Source organism: Leptonychotes weddellii, chromosome 9 (genome assembly GCF_054177405.1).
Source record: "Leptonychotes weddellii isolate Sample4059 chromosome 9, ASM5417740v2, whole genome shotgun sequence".
Lineage (NCBI taxonomy): Eukaryota > Metazoa > Chordata > Mammalia > Carnivora > Phocidae > Leptonychotes > Leptonychotes weddellii.
Window position 1 is genome coordinate 115,419,875 of NC_138377.1, and position 6,598 is coordinate 115,426,472.

General features: G+C 39.0%; 1 long non-coding RNA gene across 1 annotated transcript in view; it reads right to left on the reverse strand.

The window, feature by feature from the left end:
• Window positions 1-1,104: 1,104 nt before the first annotated feature.
• The window catches only part of LOC145723304 (uncharacterized), a 17,158-nt gene continuing 11,664 nt past the window's right edge, over window positions 1,105-6,598 (reverse strand). Inside the window, exon 3 of the long non-coding RNA XR_014148233.1 lies at window positions 1,105-2,085. This is a non-coding gene — a long non-coding RNA (uncharacterized LOC145723304). The remainder of the gene's footprint in view (window positions 2,086-6,598) is intronic.

Consider the following 6,598-nt stretch of genomic DNA (forward strand, 5'->3'; position numbering starts at 1 on the left):
TTGTGTGCTCATACAGCCAGAAGTCATCAATAAAAATGTCCAAACTACTGATACTTACAAAATGAATGAATGTCAAAAGCATCATGCTAACTGAAAAACAAAAAAACAAACAAACGAACCAGGAACGAAGTCTACCTGTGATTCCATTTATTTCAAATTCTAAAAAAGGCAAAACTGTAGTGATAGAAAGTATCAAGAGGCAGAGAGTGGGAGAGGTATTGACTTCCAATAGGCACATGGGAACATTTTGGGGTAAGAGAGCTGTTCCATATCATGTTTGTGATGGTGATTATACAACTGTATATGTTTATCAAGTCTTATTACTTCTTTTTCATTTTATTAATTAAAATTTTAAGGAGTAGAGCCCATTTTAGAGAAAACACATGAAGAATTTAAGGATGGGGGCACTCCCTAATATTTACCTAAGTCAGAATATATACATTAATCTGTGTTAAACTTAACCTCTCCTTAATCAGTACCATGGTCATCCCTCTTCACTAGTACCTACCTGACTTCCTTAAAAATTGTGAGTGTATTTGCCCTTATGTTGGTGAGTTTATGAGCCCCCATGCTGGAAGGGTAGGCTCTAGCCACTTTTTTCCCCATACACATATCAATATAGCACTTTGCGCAGAATAGGATACAATCAATACATGCTACCTTGAGATGGCTGTGTTCTGTAACTGTTCACCTTTCACCCTCAAACCAAATCTTTATTCTGAGAGAACCCTCTAGTCTTAAAGAATCACTACCTTTAAGTTACTGAGATGCTAGCTTTAGGGGGGCGTTCTTCTAAACAAGAGTTTGGGCTAAATGACCTCCTAGGAAAGATCAACTCTACGCAACAGATAGAGAAGAATCAAGCAAAAATGAGGGGAGGTGGAGAGTCACCTGGAGTCTGTGGGCTTTATGTCTTGTGATTCTATTCAGAGAATATGAGAAAGAAGTAATGTGTGTTGTCTATGTAATAAACAGCTAAAATACTGATTAATAGATTTTCACTTTGATACATGTATTGAGAGGTTTTATCAGGGGAGGGGATCCCACTGTGAAGACATACTGTATCTTTTTTAGAATGATACTGATGCATCTCCATTCAGAAAATACAGAGTTTTTATGTAAACTGATTCATTTAATAGGGGCTCCTTAAGGACTAAATCTTATTTGTCATCACATCCTCAGAGTCTGTCATGACATATAGAAGCCACTTAAAGATATTTGTCAAATGGATGAATAATTGAGTGAATGCATATTTCAACTAACTCACCTGACCTACCCATGAGAAATAAAACCCAAAATTGTGTGTACACACCCCTTGTCACTGAGACGTGATAAGCTTTGCCTTTTCTTTTTTTTCTTCTTAAATACTGTTATCTGTTCATCTGTATATGTAATGTAGTGTGTATTGGACAGAGATCGCAAAGGTAGAAAGACAGAGTTAGCAAGAAAGCACAAGAAGAAGGAAAAGGAGGAGGTGCAATATTTATTTAGATGAGAATGGAAAAACATTTTGTTAAACTCAAAAAAAAACAGCTGTATACCTATTTGATTTTCATACTAGAATCATATCCAATTCCTTCTCTTTAATATCTGTAATAAGCCAAGATCATGCTAATACCAGCTTCGCTAGCTAATACTTATAAGCATACATCATGAGTGGAGCTCTGTACCTAAGATCCAATCTTCACAACAGCCTTATGGGGAAGAGCCCATTGGCTTCTCTTTGCTTCTCTACCTTCTTTTCCTGAAATGACCAAATGTTTTCTATGAATGGAATCAAAACAGTGATTTGTCTTCAGGGCAAAAGCCATATTAAAAATTCAAAGCAACTTTCAATTCTAGCCAAAGATCCATATTACTATTGTTTCCACAAATCCTTTAATTGTACCTACAGCCATAGACTAGTTATCAATGCTCTCTGTTCGTTCAAGGCATCCATATGCTTTTCTGTGTTCTTAATCAGAATGGATGGTAGCCTGCCATGATGCACAACTCCAGGGGGCACCATTTAAATCTTAGTTTATATGGATGATGCAGCAGGAAGTAACAGGATATTCAACCTGGACAGCATTCAACATGGCGGCCCTGGATAAAAGATAAGAATTCTCAAAGTTGTCTTATTTTTAAATCTGCATGACTTTTTACTCCATTTCCTCATTTGATAGTATAATAACAATGATACATCAACTCTAATGAGTGAACATTGTGCACCAGTTTCTTTGCTTGCATTTGAATTCCAAGCCCCAATATACAGATTTCAAGTAACTGGGCATGAAAGTTAATATGGTTCCTATAATTCTTCCTGACATTCATTTTTCTTTATGCATTTTCTCAGATTGCTTGAGTTATTCCCTCAGGCTGCATTGGAGGAGTTGCTAGGAGCAGCCTCCTTTCTCTGTGTTGCACTCTGTTGAAAAAAAAAATTCTCATCCCAAATTGAGTGATGATGATGAGGCTTCCAGGACATTAGAGGCTGTTCTGTTAGAAGAGGTCATCAGGAGCCAAAACCAATAAAGCAAAGGAAAAAGTTGGTATCTATGAACCAAGCTCCCAGCAATGTGTGAAATCGTCAGGTCAAACAAGGACTTGGCTCAGCTGACAAAGATTCACCTCCAGACACCTGCAAAAGTTTCTCTCGCTGACTTCTCCTTGACAGGACTCCCAGTCTTTGGCATGCCCTGCCTCTCTTGTTTATTTTGCATATATTTCAACTCAAGTTACGAATATGACTAAGAAAAATCTTCTCCCTGCTCTCTTAGGCATTCATCTGAAGTCAGGTGTTCTTTTGTCCCCTTCATGCTAAATTTAGTTTATTAGTCAATTCATGTAACATTTATAAGGAGTAGAACCACTGCTTCCAGGGTAGATTTTTTCTTTTGTTTCTGTACAACTCTAGAGTTCAAGGCTGTGGACATTGTCAAAATACTTGACCTAGAAAAATAGTCAAGGCAATGCACGATCCTGCTGCTTGGATTGGGGTGATAAATTGCACCAACCAGGCTTGTTTTGCTTCTAGGACTTGGTGTTTCAGGCAGAAACTGGCTTCCTTCCCTTGCCACTGGCATTTGAAATTAAAAAGAGGATGATACAGCTCAAGGCATATTAGTACTTCTTACATGTATCTTCTGAACTACTTTATATAATCAAAGCATGGAAATATTTTTCTCTGCCAAACAAATTAAAGTTTTTTTTTCAGACAAATTAAAGTTTAGCAGAGCTGTACAATAACTGGAATTACAACTTGGAAATGCGGCAACACAACTTAGAAATTCTGTTCTACCCAATCATGAGTTTTGTATGGATTTTCTCTTTTCTTTCTTTTCTTTTCCTTTTTTTTTTTTTGTATCTAGTTTTTCTCAAATGCTAAATTTACTTCTGGAACAAAGCTCAAATCAAGATTACTACCATTCTAAATGTCTACCATTTGCACACAGTTAATGCCTTTTTACTACAGGATTAGGGTCTTAAATTAGCTACCCAAGGGCCACATCCTCCTCACTGGCCAAACCCAGCCTGCAAACATATTACCGTTTGCCCACGGTTGTTTTTTTTTTTTAATAGAGTGACATATAAATGTGGAAATTGCATATATATTTTGGATATCTGCCTTTTCTTTAAAAAAAATAAAGAACCTAGTTAGAATTGGATGACATTCTTGCATTCTACATTTACTTATTCAACAAATTTTTCTTGAGTACATACTATTGGGCAGGTACACGGCTTAGGAGCTAGGCATAACTCAGTGGGGGAAACAATTGCAAACCAAAAATCTCTGTCTTCATGGAGCTTCTGTTCTAGTGGGTATTTACCTGGAAGAAAAACCAGCAGTTTCCCATGTAAGATGGGCCACTTTTTTTCCCATTTCTGTATAGCCTCTACTCCTGCTTTCTTGGAGTTTCCTTCACAAATTTACACTACCTTTGTACACTCCCATCTTCTGGCCTCTAAGTTTGTAAACTTCCATCTAAAGAGACCTCGGCACTGTGAGTTTCTACACTGGAGGTCACAGCAATAGAGGGAAAGGCAGCCTGGCCTAGAGAGCCCAGGTTCAAACCTTGGCTCCGATTCTTGCATGCTTTGTAATCTTGGCACATCGTTTAATGCTCAGTTTCCCCATCTGTGAAATGGGGATGGTAATAGTCTTTAAGTCATGCAGAGGGTTAATGCTTAAATGTGCTTAGAAAATGTGCATGGAGAGTGTTATATGAAGATTTTCAAAATTATAATGAAGTCTTTCTTTTTTTCAAATATGGTCAAGAGAAACAGACACAAGATACAAAGCTGAAGTCCTCACTGCAGAATTATTTACCCAGCAAGAAATCTTCCTCAGAATCCTGAGATATACCCTCTGATTCAAATATTTCATCACCATGAAATGCCCACAATGCTTTTAAATGTCTTTTAAACATGTAATGCATGGTGTTCTCACCAATAAATTCAGAATATTTCAGAACTATTCTTTATGATTAACTAGAGAATGCTGCCATTATTTATAAAATCACTAGCTGTTTGCATGACCCAATTTCCACTCAGGAGGTAAGGGCAGCATTAACTTGAGAACACACTCTGATGCACTCCAGCTTGTATAGACCACACAGAATGAGGCCATTTGCTTTAATAAGCAAACAAAATAAAATTTAAAAATGTTCCTTTTCTCTTAAACATATCCCTTCCTCTCCATTTCTTACAGAGTCCAAATCCTCATCATTTCAGACTCAACTCACCTGAGAAGCAATTACTATGTCAGACATTCTGCTAGGTGTCGTAAATACACCGTTTTAGTTAAACATCATGGAATCTTTGAATATAATTATTTTTTTTCTTCCTTTCTTGATGAAAACAGGGAAGTTTAGAGCAGTGAAATGACTGTCCCAAGTCCACATAGCCTCTTGTCACTATGTTAGACTCGGAAGCCTGGTCCCCTAACCCTGGATCCCATGCCCACTAGGGTTGCTTTGGGCAACGGCCCTCTGAATGTAGTGCTCAGACCAGCTGGGACCTTATTAGAAATGTAGACCCTCACACCTCACCCCAGATCTACTGACTCAGCAGCTCTGTGGACAGGGCAAAGATGCTGAGTTTTAACAAGCCCTTGGGATGGTTCAGATGCCCACTCAAGTTTGAGGACACCGGACTTTGACTCATCTCAGCTGACCTTCATGACTTCAGTCTTTCCCCTGTCCTCTACCTAGCTCAGCCCTGCCAGGCTTTCCTTTCGTGAATATAATTTCCATCACATCCCTTTCTTCTCGGAAACCTGGATCAGTCTCCCTTCCTGCTTTGTGAAACCCAGATTCCTGTCCATTCAGGGTTCCTGTGGCTTCTACCCTAAGCTCTGGATGTCTAACATTTTTCTGCCCTTCAGGCCCCTCAAATCAGGCTGCCCGCTTTGCCATGAAGTGGCCACATCTCACCATTTTGGGGCCTTTGATTATGTTGCTCTTCCTTATCCTCGATTTCCTTCCCAAACTAGCTCAGAGTCCACCTCTCCCATTCATGTCTCATTGGGTGCCACAGTCCAGAATTCCCCCTACTAAAGAACTCGGGCCCAGTCTATCTCTCCAACCTCAATTCCTACCACTTCCCCTCCACTGTTCTGCTCAAGCCACACTGGCCTTCCTTCCATCACAACTTTTTGCTGTTGTGAGCTCTTAACAATTATTCCCCCCTCCACTACTTGGAACAGCTTCCCCAAAATCTGTCATAGCTGATTCCTTCTCATCATTCAGACCTCAACCCGTATGTCACCTCCTAGGAGAGGCTGGTGTATCTGACCTCCCACTCCATAAGTCCCATGTCACTCTCTTAATGCCCGATTTTATTTTCTTCATGGCACTTACCACCACCTGCACTCATCTTATGCATGTACTTACACAGTTGCTCTATGTCTTTCCATTGTTTCATTCTTTGCTTCCATCCCAGTGCCTAGAACAGTGCCTGGCACGGAACAGGTGCTAAGTAACTATGTGCAGATGACTACATAAATCCTTCATCATCTACATCACACTGTATGGCCATTACTTCAAGACTATCTTATAGGGGGAGCTGTTTGTATTTTCGGTGTTCATCTTAATTCCTTCCCCCTGGACCATGAGGTTTTTGAGTAGTGATACTTGCCTTCTAAATTTTCTTGTCTTACGGGACACAGCAGAAGGCTGAAACAAAACAAACTGTGTCGGTGTTTGTTTCTCCCTTCTTCAAACGGTCCCACTAAACACCATTGCACATAATTGGTATTTGTCTGATAATTGTAAGTTAAATGATATTTGAAGTGCTATAGAAGAGTTACACATTGAAACCAGGCCAATTATGAATCCCCACAGAAAATGATAATACATTTTGTAAAGTGACAAATAAACTCAACATTTAACTTTTGAAGGATAATCCTGCTATCTAATACTGAGTGTATAAAAATTTCATTTGTCCATTGAATAATATCAATGTAAACTAATTTTGATGCCTGCTTCGTTAGTACCCACTATCAAACTAGGCAAATTGCATGCATTATCATGAATCTATTTAATCCTCATATAACCCATTGAGGTTAGCTTTGCTATCACCTCTTTTAGAGGTTTAGAAACCGAGGATCATGTAGGTG